The sequence below is a fragment of the Ursus arctos genome, unplaced genomic scaffold (assembly GCF_023065955.2).
Source record: "Ursus arctos isolate Adak ecotype North America unplaced genomic scaffold, UrsArc2.0 scaffold_9, whole genome shotgun sequence".
In the NCBI taxonomy this organism is placed as follows: domain Eukaryota; kingdom Metazoa; phylum Chordata; class Mammalia; order Carnivora; family Ursidae; genus Ursus; species Ursus arctos.
In genome coordinates, this window is record NW_026623111.1 from 46,983,236 (window position 1) to 47,004,581 (window position 21,346).

The window sequence follows — 21,346 nt, forward strand, 5'->3', positions numbered from 1 at the left end:
CTCAAAATAATAGATTTATGCTAATAGCCCTTTTCTTGTATCACATTTTAGCCCAAATAAGGTTTTAATTATTTTTTAATTTTAAATTAGTGATTTACTTACTTATATTTGGTAATGGATCAGAATTGGGATGAGTGCTTTTGGCTGGGATTACCTGTTGTGTGGTATCAAATTTTATCATGTTCTTATAGGAAAGATACTCAAGACAAATTCAATGCTGCTACTAATAGGTTATCTTTCATGCCAGTACCATATATGATAAGATAACAATGTGAGATTGAGATTTTTTTTTAAATAAGTAATTTTCTACTATGTGGTTTAGTTTCAGATGTCTTTATTATGAGCATGTCGCCTTTTAAAGCATGATGAAAAGTAATCACTTCTAGTCACTTAAATTTATTTAGCTAATAATTTAACATATATTTATTGAGTTCCAAATATATTAACATATATTTATTTACTGAGCTACATCCTGGGGATAGAGAGGTGAATATAACACACAAAGAGCCTTTCAATTCAGGGGTACTTTTATAAGTAGAAATCTTGCTTATACTCTTTCCTATAGGCAGACCGAAATGTATATGCTAATTTGTGTGCTGTAAACTCTATAAAATGTTTAGCTATTTTCTGAAAGTTCATGGGCATTCACTTCTTTATAACACAAATTGTAAAACTTGGGTAGGTTTTAAATACCTTATCTGCAGTTTGTGATGGGAGTTAAAAATATTTCAAAGGGCTTATTTTCCACCATAGTTCCCAACTATTGCCATAATTCATAGTTGTCTGTTTCCCTGCCTCAGAATGGCATTTAAGTATTGACTCTTTTCTGGCAAATTTCAGTCAGTTGCAGGTGCTTCTAGTTGAATAACAGAATAGTAATTCTGCTATCATTTACATTCTGTAGAGTTTTGTGTTTTAATATATTTTCTCATTAAAAATCTGATTGTATCCTCCCAACTTCCCTGCAATTTTGTACATAATAAAATAATACTCAAAAATGTCAATAATAATAATAATAATAGCTGTCATTTATAGATCAGGAATAAATGTTTGTCAGGAGCAAAATCAGCAACTATGGATTATAGTGACCATGGAAGTTATACGTTATTAACTTATTTTCACAGTTAAGAAAATTGAAGTCCAGTCATGAAAAATGCCTTTCCTATATTGCCTGGCTCATCAAGATTTGAACCCAGATCTGCCAGTAAAACTTCCGTGGCATGTCTTTTTGCCATACCATTGTGTCGTCCCTTTTGAATGAATTAACTGATATCAATTAGCCAGTTATTACCAGCGCTGGAATATCCAGATCTTGCGGAACATAAACCAGTACATCATTCACTGACTCATGATTCATTTGAAAATTATGTATTGCGTGCTGACTCTGTTCCATGATTATGTTTTCTTGCTCACACAGTTAATAACAAAGAAACTGATTTGAATATTGTTTATTAGTAATGCCTTAAGAAACATGAAACCATTCACAACAAAGTTAGTTTGATTTATGTTTTAGAGCTGTTCCATTTACTCCAGACATCCCCCCACCACAAGGAGAATATAGGGACTTAGTTTGAATGCCATTTAAAGTTTTAAAGGGGCAAACTGCCATACGTGAACGGCAGTGTTGGCTCACTGAATCAAAACATTCTCATTTACTTGTCTTTGCTTCTTTAGCAGTTAAAGTGCTACTGTAGAGTAAATTTTTTTGTCATTCTTGTAGATTCTCAGATTATCTTCTAAAGCAGAACCATAGTGAGTTGTTGAAGTGCCTCATTTCAGTAAGTTACATATGACTAGGCTTGCTCTAAATTGAAAAGTTAAATTAAATTACTGTTCATGTAACATTTCTTCCCAAGTACTGAGTTTGATTTCCATTACTTACTAAGCAGCTCATCAGTGATTTTATTTCTACTGTCTTAGTCCATTTATTGTTTATTTAAAGTCCTTTAGAAAACACATTTCACTGCTATTTTATAATGAGTTTACTACACAGCAAATACTGGGTTAATATTGAAATATTGATTTTTTTAATCTTTTGGTATAATTTAATATGCAGTAAAACCTAATCTGACATTATTTGTTTGTGAGTTGATGACAGATGTGCTGAAATGGTTAATAGCTAGAGCGTCTAAAATTAGCTATCTTTTATTTGTCTAAAATACTCTCTTTTCTTTGAGACACTAACAATTTTTCTTTTACCAGCACATCTAATCAATTTCAAAGTGAAGAAAAATAAACCCTGAGCCAGTTTTGAAAATTATTCCTCCTTGAAATGTTCTGAGTGCTGGAATTTATTTTACAGTTCCAGCTAAGCAGGCTTCTAGACTGAAAAGCAGGGAATGAATAGTATCTAAATCTGCTTTAGGAGAGAGCTTGTTTATCGAGCTACACCTCATTTTCCTTTATCTGTCACTGCGTAAATAATAGGTGGAATTTCTTGGTTGGTTGTATTCTACGTGCACGGCATAAAGCTTAGAGTCGGCTAACTGTAGCATTTCTGATTCTTCCTTAAGCTGTCTTTTTCTCGCTAAGCTCCTTTCCCCATCCCACCTCCCTGCCTGCAATATGAGCCAAACAGATTTATGCAGTTTAGACAATGATGGTCTTCAGCGTCTATCTTTAAATTTGTACATTCGGTCTTGAAGTATATAAGTCCTTCGCAAGATGAGATAGAAATTACAGTAAAGTAGACTATTAGGTATACATTGATTTTTTTTTTTTTTAAAGGAGTTTTCTACAGTTTGGCAACATTTTTCTGTAAAGGTAATATATTAGTAAGGATTAGCTGTGTCTCGCAGCATGTATCAAAACATCCAACACATTAGGAAGTTTATTTCTCTGTATTGGAAAAGAAGTTTATCAGTAGGCAGTGCATGGCTCTATGTTGTCTTTGGGGAGCAAGACTCCTGCCTCTTTCAACATTTTGGCTCTGGCTTTCATTCTCAGGATCACCGCATGTTACAAGGTGGCTTCTGGAGCCCTAGCTATCTCATCTACATTCCGTGTTGCAGGAAGAAAGGAAGCCAAACAGGGAGGACAAAAGGAAAGCATTTTCCCCTGAATCTGCAGACTTCCAGGGATTTCCATACAGCACTTACATATATCATTAGCCTGAACTTGATAACATGGCTACGCATAGCTGACAGAGTAGTTGGGAAGCCTAGTCTTTAATGGGGTGCATTGCCCATTAAATAAAATAAAGAAAAAAGTAGAAAATGGATATTATGTGCAGCTATACATGATGCAGCATCATATATGTGATGGTTGCTTCTCCAATTTTCAGTTTCCTCATCTGTAAACAAGAAAAAGTAACTTTTCCCTGGTGTTTGAATGAGGGTTAAAGGGGATATTGCATAAGTGATACTTTGTCCTGGAACACAGTAAATATCACCATGGTTGCTTTTCTCATTCTCATTTCCCTTATCATTATTGTGACATTAAAGCAGTAGGAAGTCTCGAGGCTTTATGGACATTTATGATAGGATGATCCACATTAACTTGTGAATTATTTCACTTTCGAGACTAATATGTGCTTTGTTTGCAATTGGTGTCTCCTTGTGTTGTCTCTCTTCTATATATAATGCCTAATACAACATGGGCACTTCTGTCTTCATGCCCTGTGTATATGAGAACTGGGGTTTAGTCACTCTTTGAAGTGCAAAAGGATTAGCCACAGCAGGGATTATTCTGAAATTTTGGGAACTACTGAGTTCACCGAATAAACAATCAGTCTACCTAACGAAGAACAGAAACTCTTTAGTAAAGGGCACTCTGCGGGGGTCAGAAAAGCACAGCCTTGGACAAGTCACCTGGCTGTTCTCCTTTTCAAAGAAAGGATTGGATTGGCTGATCTCTTGAGATCCTCCTTACTTTTTAAATAATACGGTGAGAATTTTATTCTCTTTAGATCTTTAAAGGTCAGTTAGGTTCTTGTGGTGTTTGCTACCTTTTACATGAAGATGGATAGTGAGGGCCTTAGCTGGTGGGCTTTAAGGAACCCTTACAATTTTACACTGATGACTTTTGCAGCCTGAGATGCTAACTTCTTTGTTTTCCCCTCTTGAATTCTAAGAATTGCAGATTATTCAAATTTGAGCTACTCCAAGTAAATACTCAGAATGAAATAGTTTAGTGATACTTACATTAATACTTTTTGCTGTTACTGTTGTAAAATGACTGAGATTATACATTGTCCTTTACATTAATGCATTTTTTAAAAAAGATTTTATTTATTTATTTGACAGAGAGACAGCCAGCGAGAGAGGGAACACAAACAGGGGGAGTGGGAGAGGAAGAAGCAGGCCCACAGCATAGGAGCCTGATGTGGGGCTCGATCCCATAACACCGGGATCACGCCCTGAGCCAAAGGCAGACGCTCAACCGCTGTGCCACCCAGGTGCCCCTACATTAATGCATTTTTGATATGAACTTTTGTGAAAGGAATAGTCCTTTTTTTTCCTCTCAAATGAGCAGCACTTCATTAATAACTGAGCTCTCCCAAATAACTCCAGGTAAATACTTGTTGTGGTATTTGTTAGTTCTGGGTCTTTGGGGAGATTCCTTATCCCCTCAAAGACATATTTATTATACTTGTTTTATAGGTCTATGGGGGGGGTTGTACTACTCTTTGTACTATTTTGTGCTACTGTTTGAACTACTATTTGTACTACTACTTTTACTCTTCTGGAAATAGGCTTAGATAGCCAGCTAATTTAACTAGGGTAAGGCCCATTTATCTATCGCTACATAACAAGCTACCCCAAATCTAAATGTCATAAAGCAACAACCGTTTTATTATGGTCACAAATTTTGTGGTCAGAATTCTGACAGGGCACAAAGTTGACAGCGTTATCTCTGCTTCACAGTTGTCTGAGGGCTCAGCGGGGAAGATTCTGAGGCTGTGGTGTCTCAGGTCTGAGGCCTGGATCATCTGGAGGCTCCTTCACTCACAAGGCTGCTTTCTGGGCTGTGTTGACTTGAAGGCTGTGTCCAGCTGGACTGTTGACTAGAGAACCTATACATGGCCTCTCCATGTGGCTTGGACTTCTCCCAGCGTGACAGCTGTGTTTGGAGGGGGAACATTCAGAGATGGAGTGTTCCCAGCAACCAGGGGAAAGCTGCGTGGCATTTTATGACCTCCCTTCAGAAGGCACATAGCGTCACTCCTGACACATTCTATTAGTTGAAGCACTCACAAGCCCTCCCAGATTCCAGGGGAGGGGACATAATCCTTCTGTGTCGTTGGAAGGAGTGTCAGAGAACTCGGGGCATCTCCAGTGCCTTACTGCTCCTTTTAGAAGAATGAAAGGTGACAAGGAATAAACGTGATTTTGTTTGAAAATAGTTTTTCTGTAAATTATTCTCAAAAGTATTGTAACTCTAATCTGTCGCCCTCTAATAAGCAGGTAAACGTTTCATCAAAGGCCTAAAATCACTGTAAATGTAATCTTAGCTTTTAATCCTGCTAATCTTGGACCTTTACACTCTCAACACAAGGATAAATATTACTTTTAAAAACTTTAGGGACACCTGGGTGGCACAGCGGTTAAGCGTCTGCCTTCGGCTCAGGGCGTGATCCCAGCGTTGTGGGATCGAGCCCCACATCAGGCTCCTCCGCTATGAGCCTGCTTCTTCCTCTCCCACTCCACCTGTTTGTGTTCCCTCTCTCGCTGGCTGTCTCTATCTCTGTCGAATAAATAAATAAATAAAATCTTAAAAAAAAAAAAAAAACTTTAAAAGTCATTGTAGTTCTCAGGCAGACATACATTTCTTATATAGAAGTTTTTTCTAAGGTTTTTATGAAGATTGAATTGTCTAGTAGTAAAACACTTAGAACAAGTACCAAGTGTACCATAAGTCCATATAAATGTTCATTAAATTAAGAAAAAAGCTTGTAAACCTCTTTTAAAATTCCATAAGAATAATAGGAAGTAAATAATTCTTATGTCAATATAATATTTACCAATATAGTACCATTAAGGTTATTACTATAATAGTTTGTCAAAAGATTTGAAAAACAAAAGTGACCAATGAATTTGTTTTAAAGGTCAAAATCCATTGTCAACAAATTAGTGATTCAGATTTTTTAATGACAGTGAATGAATATTCTTTTTTCTAAGGTCTGTAGTTACATTTATATTTCAGATGTGGATATCTCATTAATTTTCCAAACTGATCTGTTATCTCTTTGGAAGCCACAGCATATCATCAGACTTAGTTTTTAATAGCTCACTTGTTCAGATTGTTGTATTTTGAATAATTTCTTATTTGTATTTCAGTTGTCTCAAATTACATGGGGCCCTGAAAGCTCATTTCAAAACCTGGGATTATCACACCCAGTGATTAATGATACTATTGTAAACTTATTAAAAGCAAAAAGGAAACATATTAATGACCAAACTCTCCTCTGTTTACTGTCAAGCCTGCTTTCATTGTTATATATAGTGACCTCATACTAGGAGGACCTTGCCTTAGTAGGAGTCTAAAAATTATCTGAGTAGCCAGGGTAAATATGTCTTTCCTTGATTCTTTTCTCCTCTGAGTGAAGTGAAGACACAGCATTTGAAGTGTGTCATGCTTATTTTTTTAGTTATTTATTCTCCGTCTAAGCCAGTTATATGAGCAGCCCTGACAGTTAACTTTGTAAATCATTCAGGAATCTGACTGCTTTCTCAAAACATACCTGGGCCTTCAGGCATGAGTCTACAGGTGATTGTTCCTGGATGTTTGCCTAAAGATGATTTAGAAAATTGGTTGGAAGCTTTGCTGTTCCCCAGCTATCAAAAATTAACCTGCCAGAAATTTGCAGACACGGCAACATTATGTTAATGATCCTGACTCATGCACAAGACTTTTTTTTTTTTTTTTAAGCTAGCTATTCCAATTCCAAAGATTCAGCATTTATTATTGGGTAATTTACTTTTGTATTTGCACTATGAATAGGACATTCATTACCAGCCTCCTTGATTGTCTCTAGGGTGTTGGTTTAGTGTATTTATTGGAGGCAGGTAACCAGTGTTCTTTTACTCTAGTGGTGGACATAGTTCTCATTTGCTGGGAAAAAAGGAAAATCTTTGAACCAAAGACTGAACTCCAAGAGGGATTGTTGTCTGATTTCCAAGCAGGCCAGGGAATATATTGTGCTGCAGGCCCCCCTTGGGTATTCATTAAAGCATCCTGACTGGGTCACAGGGGTAAGAGCTGAGGGAGCTGAGAGGGACCTAGTTTGTGACATGTACACAACTTTGTTTATATGTTCAGTTTCATTCGTATATGTATATATGCATGACTTAGAATATAGTCACAGCCTTTTTGTAAACTTATAAATTACTATGTTCATTGCTAGAGGTATTATGTACTTTATAATTAGAGTAAGTTTCTAATGCTTTGAAATTTTCGTATAAATTAGTTCATTCTTAAATTGAACCAGATGATCTCCAAAGGCTTTTCTAGCTCTCAAGCCCTATGATTCTGTGATCCTGATTATTTTTCTAAAGGAAAGCCTCCAGTTTTTTTTTTTTTTTTTTACCTTTGGTTAATTCCAAGTGTAAACATTAAGCTGATCAAAGTGCTACAATCAAGTAGCATTATTGATATTAATGGTTGAGAAGAGGAAAGCTTTCTCCTGTTTGCCTTTCCTATTTCAACCACTTCTCAACCTCATTGTGCCTTTTCTCTGCCCAGTTACATTTCCATTTGCATTCAGAATCTTTGGGTTTAGTTTGAGTGTGTAAGAAAGGTTCACCGATCTGTCCCCCATTCCCTCCCGTCACGTAGAAGTGTGGTCCAGTTCCTTTTAAGTTGAAATCTTGGATCCTAAATTCAGAAGCTTCCAAGGGCCAAGCAGAAATCCTTACTAAGTTAGGTATATATTGCATAAGTGTGGCCAGATTCTTAGATTATTTTTTGAGAAACCAGAAACCCAGGTTTTATTGTTAAATACTCCACTTTCTTAGTGCTGTTTAAGATTATGTTAAAACTCTTAAGAAGATGAAAAAGAAAGGCGTAAAAGTGATGCGACTCTGTGAGAACAAGTCTACTAGTTCTTACGAGCACCACTTTGAAGCCAGGCATGCTCTTTAGCTTCATGCTGATAGATATTCTGTTGTGAATCGCTCTCCAAATAGACTCCTCCCCTTGGGGGATCTCCACTCCTCACTGCTGTGTTGTGCGAGTGTGAACTTGCCTGGTAACTAGAATTATCTCTGGGTTTTGACAAAAGTTCCTCAGAGGTAGTTACCATGCTTATTACATTTCAGAACAACTTTCTGTCTCTTGAATGAACATCAGGTTCACAGGCATCCAAGATAGGTCGATGCTGACCCTCTGGTTAGCCACGTACTCAAAATTCTTCCTTTTTGTCCATCACTTTTCTTTCTCATGGATCAGCCTAGAATGTTTTACCTGTTTTCTGATTTATTCTTTATCTTTCAGAGTCATCACTGCGTTTGACTCAGCGCACCTCTCCGCACTAGTAGTTCCCTTCTTTTTTAAAAGATATTTTTAAAACATTTTTTAAAGATTTAATTAATTTTTTTGAGAGAGAGAGAGTGAGAGAGAGAAAGCATGAAAGGAGGGAGGGTCAGAGGGAGAAGCAGACCCTCTGCTGAACAGAGAGCCCAGTGTGGGACTCCACCTTGGGACTCCGGAGTCATGACCTGAGCTGAAGGCAGATGCTTAACCGACTGAGCCACCCAGGCGCTCAGTAGTTCCCTTCTTATTATCTTTTCATTACCGTCATACTGTACCCCTTCTTATCGCTTTTAACACTCTTGCACTTTGTACATTAATGTGAAGAATGGGATGGATAATGTACACACAGTAATTAAAGTGTAATGTAAATATACTGACCACACATTAGGTTAAAGAAGAGTGCTGTGGGCTGGTATTAGAATGACATCACCTGACTGCGGAATCCATTTGTTGTTGGCAGTGAGGGTGGATAGCCTGTGGTTCTTGAACACAGACTTGCTCACTTCTGTGAAATTTTAAAGTGGAAAATTCTTAAGAAAAGAGCTTCTGTTCTGAAGTAGCTCTTAAGGAACAGAAGTTCTAGTCTACGTAGACTGGTGCTCTAGAGGCCCTGAAATGACTCAGCTGGTCCTTTTAGGAAATGATTTGGGTTTCTCTTTCAAATGTCAGTTTGATTTTGTCTATTTTCCAATGTATGGACAAGACTGTCATGAGTGATCCTGCCTGTCACCTTGTTGGAACCAGTTAAACTCTATCTTCTGCATTTCCCCGCTCTGCATGTCTGATAGGTTCTGAAAAGATGATGTTATAGTGAGAGATGCCATTTTTGATTATTTACTGTGAGGGAGATGTGCATTATTGTCTTATGTTGTCCTGGGGATCTATTAAATGCATTTATTTTTTCACAGCAGTGTTATGAAGAGGGGCTGTTACTACTGTTTTATGGAGGAGAAGCCACCATATACAGAGTGGAAATTACTTGCCCAGATCACATGGGTGGTAAATTAGTCCTGGGAGGTTGAACACAAAGCTCTCACTTGTAACCACTGCACTAGACTGTTTCTCATTACTTCATTTCAGATGGCTCATGGTTAGTAGAACCATAGTGGCCCCTGATAAACAATAATCCTTTTCTAGCACCACACAAATCAATTCCTAATAAGTTGTTATGGAAGCTTTTTAAAAAATAATGTAAAACTCTTCTGTCGGTATTTTGAAGAATTTACGATTGTCTTTTGCAAACTGAAAATGCATTTGTCTGTCTGCCTGTAGTCTTCTGGCCCCGCTCCAATCTTTTAAGTTCCTTCAAAGATTACTGCAGTTGTTGGATCTATTTTGCAAGTTCTCTCAAAAAAAAAAAACCCAAACAACAAAAAAAAAACAAAAAACCTGGTCCTTCGTCAGGTGGTCCAGGAGATGGGAATACTTTTGCAGCAAGTGAGTGTTTCTCAACATTTTCTTCAGCTTCCCTTTTCTTTCTGACCGGTTTTTCATCTGCTCTTTTCGCTCAAGTGGAAATTGTCTTTGACAGAATTCTGAGACAAAATGAACATTAGCTGTTTGGCTATCTTCTAATCATCCGTTACTGTTTATACCATTAATCTCAAAATGTATGCCTTTCCTTCCTTGTTCGTGATTATTTGTGTATTGCTTTAAATTATTGGATCATTTGTTTGGTACTTAAAACTGGGAAACAATTTAAAAGTAAATTGGAAGTTATCTTTTCTGCAAAGTGAAGTACATTTTACAAAAACTCTGAGTTTTCTCTGAGCTGGTACCAATAATTACCAACATTTTTTCTTTTTTCTGGGCATGAGCCTGGTAAAAGGCCTTGACATTCTCAGGAACATCATTTTTCTCTCTCAAGATAAATCTCCAAAGGTTAGCTTCCTTTGTTTGTTTATTTGTTTTGTGGGAAGAAGTTTGACCAAATCAAACTGCTGGCAGCGCATTCTTACTTTGCCAGTGATTCACTTTATGTTAATTTTTACCTTCCATCAAGTATAATCTGGGAACAAACTGGGTTTATGACCTCTAAGGATGACTGAGGCCATCCAGGGTAGAATCACGTTTTTAAAATGCAAAGCTAGTTAAATTTGTGGTGCGTTTGACTATCTGTAGTCATATTCTGTCATTTGTATTTATGGAAGAAGAATCGGTGCCTTTGAAAAACTAAAATTAAATATTTTTCCTATTAAAAATCTTAACATTTTTGGGATTCGCTTTCTTATTTTTTATGCTTGAGGTTTTTTATACGTACACATACATGCTCATATAAAACCAAATTTTAGCAAGAATTCAAACATGAAAATTTTAAAACAGTATTTCTCAGCTGAACACAAAAGCATACTGAAAAATGCTTAATGTACTTTCCACAAACCTGTGACAAAACTTGCCCATAGCTCGTAGAGTCATTTCATTGTAAAATGTATTCAATGCTTTTATTTCACTTTCCAGTATCTTGAATTTCTCAGAATTGAAATGCAGTATTTCTATTAGATCCATATTCCCCAGTCTATCCCTGACACATTTGCCCTCCTGTGAATAATATCATTGCTGTCTGTGATAGATCACAATGTCAAGAAACTGATCTTGGTCCAATTTTTAACTCTGTTGGAAGAAATAAAAGAATTCCATTTGCTTCCAGATTTTTGGAGAGAAGAAAAAAAGACAGTTATTCAAAACATAGTTTTAATATTTAATCATGGTTTCTAATTAGTACTGTTTATTATTATTATTTTAAAGCCATTATAATCCTTTGGTAGCAAGTTTATATTGTGTGGGCCGGTGAACTTATTCATTTACATTTATAGACAAGGTATGCATTAAAAAAGATTAGAGTTCTTTGAACTTAAATTAGACAAATAAGGTAGTTCAGGAATACTTTAAATGTATATTATGGGTTCCATTTTTAAAATATGGAGATAAGTATTAAAAGTCAACTAAAAAATCACACTATTGGTAATATTTTGGTATATATGATATAGTTAATAATCTTGAAAAAAATCAATACTTTGTAATGTTATTATGTTATCACTGTTTTCTGTAGTTTATATGAACTTATAAAAGATTATTTTACTTGATGCTATTTTGGGATCCATTTTGCTTAATTAAGGTACAGGCTGTGTGTGTGTATTTGGGTGTGTGTGTACGTACACTTTTGGGCAGAAGGCACAGCAATTTGTGGGGTAAATATGCATGTGGTCCCAGCTGCTTGTTCTTTCTCTGAGAGTAAGAAGAGGTGTGTGAGTAGGAGCAGGTTAGAGTCCCCCAAAGTGTTTATTTTAGCTACCAGCTCCCTCATTCCCCCAGGACTAATGTATTTTTATAAACTTTAGCCTGGGTATTAACATTTTTACCAATCAAGACTCAATACTAGTAATCCCATGGGATCTTGCTTCTTAATGTAGAATGGACTCATGGACCACGTCCCTTGATAAATTGTAGTCTGGATACCAGTAAAAAAGACCTCCTTATTACAACATCAGAGAATGCCCAAATGAAGACGCACTTTGCTCTGTAAGACACCAGGGTTTTCGTACTGTTGATCACTTTTCCATCTATATCAGAATCCTGTCTGCGTATAGCTCTTGCAATATTTAGGACCTATCAGGCCCTCCTGGGTTGTGTAAGCATGTGAAATATGTGGCATCATTAAGTGGTTCATTGGGCCTTGGGGTCAAGTTTTTGATCTATTTCTCTAGAATGTGTGATTTTGAGGATGTTACTTTATCTCCCTGGTCTCCATCCTTGTATAAGGGCCATGCAAATAGTACTGCTTTCTGATTATGTTATATTAAATAACATAATGAACATAAGGTGCTTAGATCTGGATCAGGCACATTCATTCTAATCCCCTGTAGCCCCCAAAACTATAACACGAATGTGGACATAAACAACAGATAAGTTAACTATCTCAGGAATAATCATATATTATTCATATGTCAATAAAATAAAGAGTTTGAGGAAATATAATTAGATACCTTTGAATATTGCAAGTGGAATAAGAATAGTCCTTATATACTTTGCTTCCCTAAATCCCACACTCAAGAAGATACTAATTTATTTTTCCCTTTCTTTCCAAGATTTTAAAGCATTCCCGTATTTGCTTAATTAGCTCTTAATATCACTGCAGGCATGCCTCTTCATCAATTGAGCTTATCTCAAAACTAATTCATGATCTATCCCAAAAAAATCTTTGGCCAGCATCTTCTCATTGTCACCATATTTAATTATTTTTTAAAGATTTCTTTATTTATTTGAGAGAGAGAGAGCAAGCAAGCATGAGTGGGAGGAGGGGCAGAGGGAGAGAGAGAGAGAAGCAGACTTTCCACTGAGCATGGAGCCTGAAGTGGGGTTCAATACCATGACCCGAGATCATGACCAGAGCTGAAATCAAGAGGTGGGTGCTGGGGTGCCAGGGTGGCTCAGTTGGTTGAACGTCTGCTTTCTGCTCAGGTCATGGTCCCAGGCTCCTGGGATTGAGCCCCGCATCTGGCTTCCTGGAGTCTGCTTCTCCCTCTCCCTCTGCCGCTCCCCCTGCTTGTGCTTTCTCACTCTCTGTCAAATAAATAAATAAAATCTTAAAAAAAAAAAAAAGTCAGACGCTTAACCGACTGAGCCACCCAGGCGCCCCCATATTTAATTATTTTTTAAATCAAGACAAATGGCATGACGATTTAATAGAAGACCGTCACTACTCAGAATTGTTCAGGATTTTTCCTAAGTCTAAGCAACCAAGCAAAGCAATTTTCCTCAGAGCCTAGGGTCTTGACGGTTTTATCCTCACAGTGTTTGTATTGCATGAGTCTCACGGAGCTGCAAGTTAGTCCTTGTCTCTCATCGACATGGTGAGAGAAAGGAGGAAAATGGCAGTGTTGGCTTTTTATATCTTACTCCTGTACTTTTTTTTTCTTTGAACATGTTTATATTGTGAAATACTCACTTTCATTGGAAATCTATGATTCTATTATAAAGTGATGCAAATCAATGCAGACTCAAGTAGGTTACCAAGATATGTGCCAGTGACACATTAGATTCTCTCTTTTCTACAGTTTCAGAAATCATTACTTTATGATTCAATTTAGGAAACATTTGAATAAGTACTTGGTATCTAACACTGTGCTAGAGGCTTCAGGGATTCCTAAAGAAGTAAAAAATGGGGCTTACAATCAAAGAACTTCAGATTTCATTGGTGTTTATGAGATGTGTATGATTAAATGTCAGAATATATGATGAACATACTAGATATTAATACCATATGAGGTCACAGAAAACATGAGAATGATTCAGATATTTCAAGATGGTTTCATTGAATATTAAACCTGGGAAGATGTGAAACATTTGAATAGTATTTGGAACCTAATAATAGTTTGGTTGTTTATACCAAATGGATGAGAGATAGACGAAGGCCCAAATGAACTGATTTTGATGCCTCCTACCAAAGCATTTAGCCAACAGCTGTTTATAGGAAGAACCACAGGGTACATTTCTGTCTGGTTTTTTTCCCCCTGGGCATTGCTTGATCTACTTGTTAATAAATAATGAAATGACTAGAGACAGTGTAGTGTGATATAATTTATGTCAGAAGTAGAGTGTAATGGTAAGAACAGAGGCTTTGGTGTAGGTAATGTAGGTTTGACTCTTATTTTTGATATTTACTGCCTTTCTGATTTTGGAAAATGTTATTTAGTATGACCGAGTCTCATTTTTTTTTTTTTTCATCCACAAATGTGTGTTTCAGGGTGGCTGTGAGAATTAAATAAGGTAAATGAAAAGTGCCTAGCAGTTTCTGTCATAGACTACACCTTGACACATAAAGATTGAACTGTGACTTGATTTGACAGACATGTTTATGACCTTTGTCATCATACACAACCAAATCTAGTTTCTTCATCTGTATTAAGAGAAAAATATCAATTTGCCAAGGTGTTTCTAAAGATTTAGATGACTGGTATTTTGAAGTCAGCCACGGTGTGTGTGGTGATGGTGGGGACTACAAATCAGGCATCTTTGTTTTTTCAAGAGGTGGTTTAAAGCATAGTGCTGAATAGAAAAGACAGTACTTGTGATTAAAGAAGCACAGTAAAATATGATACAAAGCATAATACAGTGTTTCAGTGTAGTATTTACAAGGACTTTGGAACCAGCCAGGGAGGTCAAAGAGAGCATCTCCTTTGAAAAGAAGAAACATCTAAATTGAGTTCTGAAAGGCTCTAGGATTTGCGATGCAAATGTGAGGAAGGAAAAGTCTTAGAGTCGAAAGGAAACAACATATGTGAGGGTCCAAAGCTAAGAGAGGATTGTTCTTGTAAGCAACTGAGTACTGTGGGGCTAGATGTTAGACTTTGAGGGGAGACAGAGAAGGAAAGAGGAGATTGAAGGGATTGAAGAGGAAAAACGGAGATCCGGGAAGGGCGCGGTACACCGTAGTTACAATTTCTGCTTTCAGCACTATTGCATGTGGAAGGAATCAAGACTTCTCTGTAAGGTTCATCTTTAAAATGTAACAGTTATCAAAATTGCTTTATTTTTTAGCAGTACCACAGATTCTGGAAAATCTATAGTCATTTCATAACCACCCATGTTGTATGGAGACTACATAATTATACATTTTTCATTCCTATATATTATGTCTTATTTTTTAATGAAAACCTTTATGAAATTCCATACACTGAGTATCTAAATTCTGCCTGAGAGCGGTAACTCTTTCAAAATTAGAAAATAAATTCAGTTTGGGGTCACCTTCCCAGGAATCACCCCTTTCCTCTGTAAGTGTTAATTCTATTTTATAGCTATTTCAGTTTTACCAGGAAGAAATGTTAACCTCATGATGGTGTTATTTCTAGACTCCACTCTCTTGAAAAAATTTGGGCAACTTTTGCTTTCATATTCTCTGAACAGTGTATTAGTAATCACCGCTGTCAGATCTTTCTCTAACCTGGGCTGTTTGTTGCCTGGGCCAGCATCCTGAACTTACTTAAAAATCTCTTCCTTGGTGTCCTCCTATGACCTTTATTTTGGACCCTAGTTTCCTCCTAATGATATCGGTTCTATCATAGTCAATGTTAAGAGCATTTACCTTGATTGAAAAAAAGAGAAAGAAAATAGGAGTTGAGGACTTCTGTCTCCCCTGATTTTGTCCTACTTTATACAATGCCACCTATTCACCAGGAACCGTCGACACCTTACTTTCTTTATTTTGAATAATGAGGAACCAGTTCATTATTTTTGTCCTGTGATGCACTACCACCACTCTCAAAAACTGCTACAATTCAACCACAAAAGGACATGTCTTTTAAAATATTTCAAGGCAAAGTACCAGCACCTCCCATCTCAGTGACAGTGCCAGAGAAGATTTACAAAATAGTGCTCAGGTGTATTAGGAACTGTGCATGTTTAGATGAGTTTAGACTCCAGAACAAAGAAGAAAAGTTCACATTTGAGAGATCTGAAAAATTTTTTAATGTAATCTTGATATAGTTAGTCATTAGGAAGATAATAGCTGAAAAGAGGCAAATGTAAAATCATTGCAGAAACAGTTCATTCTCAATTTGCTTTATGCCGTATTATTTCCTAAATATAAAATATACTGTTTTGTTAACATTATTAAATGTAATAATTGGAATGAGATTTACAATATATAGAGTACTATTTAATAGAGATTGAACTTTGTAGTAAAGGTACTACTAATTTTCCCAGAAAGAGGGAATTTAAATAATGTATTAATTCACTTTGGCATTAAAAAAAAAAATCAGGCTGTTTCTAAGGAATAGTGAACTAGTGATTGGGGTTTAATCCTTTTAATATTAGCTGTAATTGAATATAAACGATAAAGCAGTTGTCTTTCTATCTGGTACATTAAAAAAGCCCATGGAAAAGTCAGATCTCTGTGAATTTTTAAGTTTAATTGTAGCCCTTCATTTTGCAAGAAGAATAAATACTTCTCCATTTCCCCCATTTGAGTGGAGTGTCTGTGAGGTGCCAGAAAAAGCCTTAAATGATACGTGATGTGCTACTAGTCATCTAATGAGGCATTCAGTGCAACGTGATTATGACTGTGTTACTCGGTCATTCAAGTTCTGTCCATCAAAACTGTGGGCATCCTTTTCTCAGATGAATCAAAGAAATTCCCAGGGCCAGGGAGACATAAGTACTGAAATAGTGAGGAACAAACATGCCATAAAGTAGAAGTGCCCGGCTAACAGCAAACGTAATATAGAGAGCTTCACAGTTGTGGATAAAATAGGCTATGTTTATTTAACCATTTAGTGTAGACTTTTCTTATTTGATCCAGGTTAATTTTGATTTTCTTTGAAATACATGAAAATGATTTTGAGATAGACTTGTTGGTTGGTATCTTTGATTATCTGCGTGGTGTCTACATGAAAGAATAAACAAGTAGATTTCAGGAAGTTTCCATAATAGTTACAGATGCAATCAAAGTGGCCAATATTGAGAATTACTGCTCCATAAATAATTGTGGTTGGTTTCTAACTTTGATTTTATTCAGTCTAATAACAAGTATTGCTCTATAGATAATTGTTGATGGTTGCAGACACTGATTTCATTCAATTAAGCTGGTAACCTTTTTAAGAAACTGCCTGGGAGAAAGCCAAGAATTCCAGTCAACTGATTTCTAGGGGAACTGATCTGAAATTGTCTTAGCCTAGAAAATGTTCCATGTAGGCCACAGCTGCGTTAATTAACCTTTTCCTTAAACTACCGTCTACACACAGAACTCCAAATGGGCAAATGTAGCAAAGGACCGTGTTATCTGGATTCAGATTTTGCTCAGAGTGATTATCAACTTGGAAAGACATTATAAAATATGTTTGGGACATACACTATGAGTATGAAGGATGCTCTCTCTTTCTAAATCACATCAAAATTCTGATTCTCTCTCCTTCCCTTTCTTCCTTTCTAAAAAAAATCAGTGATGTGTGTATTCAGCAAAAGCAAAACCAGTGTGAATTACACAACGATTTGCTTTCTTTATGTCAAATTATAAATCCATAATGATAAATGTTGTTCTTGGAAGACATTGGAAACTTGGTTAAACATACTTTTACCTAATGAGATGGAAAATTATCAGAGTAGTATAACTGACTATGACCAGTACTGCCAGTACTGAAATTTTGTTGTTTATCTTTTGTGTTCTACAGAATGGTAGAGGAAAAAAATACATTGTACTGAAAATGTATACTACGTCTGGGGGAAAAACAAAAAGTTTCTTTAAAAAAAAACAAAAACAAAAACTAGAGCCTTCAAGTAAGTACCAATACAAGTTAAGAAGGCCAAGGTCATAGGTCCCAGTAACCATGTCAAAAAAGGGCATCTTATGTTTTATGGCTAGAGCCAAGTCATCTGTAAAGTTGGATTGTTGACCATGCTAGTAAGAGGCAGAAAAGTATTAGTGGAATTTCACAACCATCTCTCTCTACCGGAAAAAGGTGGAAAGAGAAATGATAAACTCTTCAAAACATGCTCATTTGAATGATCAGTAGTAGGTATTATCTTTATATACGGAACATTTGAGCTAATTCTTATTAATTGCATCGATTTGAATAATGCTTTTGGATTTCTGGGAACTTAGAATCTACCAAAGAACAACTTGATAAAAACCATTTATGACATTGCTACAGATAGTGTTTTTTTTTAAATTAAAAAAAAATCTATTTAGTGCAGGTGGGGGGAGGGGCAGAGGAAGGGGGAGAGAGGGAATCTCCAGCAGACTCCATGCTGAGTGTGGAGTCCTACATGGGAATGGATTTCAGGACCCTGAGATCATGACCTGAGCCAAAATCAAGAGTCAGATGCTTAACCGACTGAGCCACCCAGGCGCCCCAGATACTGGGTTTTAATAAGTGAAGCTTCATCATCTGCTAATGATCTTTCTTCATCATGTTCACAATTCAGAAGGTTATTTCCCAGGTGGTTTTGATTGACCGACTTCTCCTTGGTTCCATGGCAGGGCTGGTATGTACCTAACCATTCTAGGCTATATTTTGTAGCTTTTGTGTCTACCCCATGATAGCATTATTTGTTCCCTGTCTTCCCTCCCAGGCTAAACAAAAGGGGAACAGTTAATACGATGGCTTTGCATAGTGGCAGAAGAATGTAGCAGATATACCTTGTGTTGTAAACAACTTCTAATCTCTGGGCAAAAGCTCCAAGTAATATAAGATAAAAAGCGTAACATAAGGAGTTTTGTTAGGGGAGAAAAAAGTGAGATAATTGGCTAAAATAGTCAGGTTTTGAAATTTACTAGCCTTGAACATGATGAAAAGTGCTGAATCAAACTGGCTTTTGGATAAAAGCAATATAACATACTGTGGAGGTCAGTCAGTTCCAGTAAGTGGGAGGTCCTGGCACACACAGTAAGATAATGTGAAGAATTAGCTTCAATCTAAGATTTTTGACCTTCAGTACAATTTCATTCAAAGTTAAGAGATCACCTTAAAAAAATTATCTTCAAAATTCGCATTTTGGAGTTCATCTTTTCCTTAGTCCTTACAAAAAACACACACATCAATGCACATGAATATTTTGGGAAAATTATCCACAGTGGTGTAAAATTAATGAGGAATTCTAATATATTAACTTTTGCATTTTACATCTTTAAGTCTTGATATATTTATAATTTTATTCAGGCAGTTACAATTGGAGAAACTCAACAGTAGCTTGTACCATTTCAGGTTAGTTTTTTATTTTTATTTTTGAAGTGAGTCTAACAGTAATTTTATTTTCAGAGGTCCTCTGGGCCGCCTCCTTTATGCCTCCTCTAGCCACCCTGCACAGCTATATCTGAAGGGTCTTTGAGACCCTGGGCTTGGTTCTCCATTTCATGGTCTTTCAGGCTTGGGACTACTTAAGACAGAGCTGCATTTTCGGGCTTTGACCATGTGTCACTACTATGTTACTTTTTAAATGCATTTAGGGATACTTGAGAAAGATTAAGTTGTGCTCATACATATTCATAAGGCAGAATGAAGAGCTGATTCTTTTATTTGGGTAGACTTTTAGAGAGTAGGGATTCTAGACTCTTAAACATGCCATTCAATTTTAACATTATTTCTCTTGGAAAAAGAGATTTGCCATATATTGGTTTGATTCACTAAGCACTTTATATTTTTCGATAGAATTTGTGGATGAGGAATGTTCTGCAGTGGATCCCATATTGAGATTTGTGGTATATATATACATTTTTACAGACTATTATAAAAGTATAAGGATAAGAATTTTCAGGAAGTACTTTTTCTAATATAGTTATTTAGAATTTAATGCATTTCCTTATAGAATGAAAATAGTTTATATGTAAGAAAAATCTAATCATTTCAAAAAATGTTCTGCCTGACTCAAACATTGTTTGGATCCGAATTGTAGTAGTCCAGTAAGTAGAGTAGACTATGAATTAATATTGGTGCCTTTGTTCTTTAACAGTAAATTCACAAGAACGTTATGGTAGTAAGGCAGTGGAGAGTTAGTGTTTAGCATTGTTTTTTCAATAATGGAAATGTGCAGAATTATTGCTACTAAATGAATTTTAATTTTTTTTAGTATTAGTAGTAGTATTTAGTATATAGTATTAGTATTTTAGTAGCTAGTATTTCAGGATTAGTGGTGGTATTTAGTATTTAGTAGTTTTGCAAATATTCTAATTATGATGTATTATATTTTCTGTAAGTATTATAATACTGAGCCTGATAGTAATTTTGGTGCATTAAATGCTGTATTTTAACATATGTTTAAAGGATTTAAGCAGATATAAATAAATTGCATAAATGAAAGCAGCTATAGTTCTAGTTAGAAAACAGCTTTCAACTCTGTTGGAATATATTTATAAGAACTTTTGTAAAAGTAAAGTAAATATCTTATATAATAAATTACTGGCATGTGATATTTATGAGGCATCAATCAGCATTTTCTTATTTTCCACGAGGGTCACAGCTGCAACTTAGCATGAATAAAAGTCTCTGTCCCCTCCCCCCAAAATGATTGATATGTTTTAAGTAAGAGTTACACAGAGAGAGCATTTGTAACACCACTATGCCATCATTGATCTCAGAGATTGGCCAACCTGCAGGCCCATTTTCCATTGCCAGTTGAGGAGGCCCCAGTTGGATTCATTTTCACCCAGAGTGTCCATTTCCTTATCCTTCTTCTGGTTTTAGCTTGCCTAAAAGCTGTCCTCCACATTTTAGCACAGATTAGAACGATCACAGTGAGTTATTGTTGTTAGCTTGGTAAATAAAGATGCTGTCCCTCCGTTAATATCACGGTTCTATAAGAAGAAAAACAGTGTACCTGAAACCAACATTTGTGTCAACTATACTTCGATGAAAAAAAAGAAATAAGGAAAAACAGAAGTACTTTCTTTTCTCTGTCTCTCTCACGTACCTGCGCACAAAAACTGTGAGCCATTCAATTAAAAGGCAGGATGTCCATGGACTGAATCCCTGTATCCATTTCAGAGAAGCTATTATCTGTCTCAAATTGGAATATGCTATGGGATATTTTAGTTACTTTCACCTTTTTATTTCCACAATTTGATTAAAGTATTGTAATAATGAAATAAGTAGTACACATGTACCTCCAAAGGAATGTTGAAATGCTTTAAAGATATAAAATACTAATCAAGTAAGTTTTGTGGAGTATATGAATATGATCTTAGTCCAAAATCTTGGCAAGGAAAATTTGATAACTGACTTTAAAATTCCTAAATATATATAATTATCAGATTGGGCAATATGCCATTTTTTATGATCCCATGTAAATATATGATTGATTTTCTAAAACATATGGATTCACTTCTCAGATACTCCATAAAATTTATTTTGCTTTTGTTATGAATCCAATTTATTGACTGATCAAA

At 36.0% G+C, this 21,346-nt stretch overlaps 1 protein-coding gene across 8 annotated transcripts in view; it reads left to right on the forward strand.

The window, feature by feature from the left end:
- Positions 1-21,346, forward strand: part of ADGRL3 (adhesion G protein-coupled receptor L3) — a 788,566-nt gene that overhangs the window by 48,174 nt on the left and 719,046 nt on the right. The gene's annotated exons all lie outside the window — the stretch shown is intronic.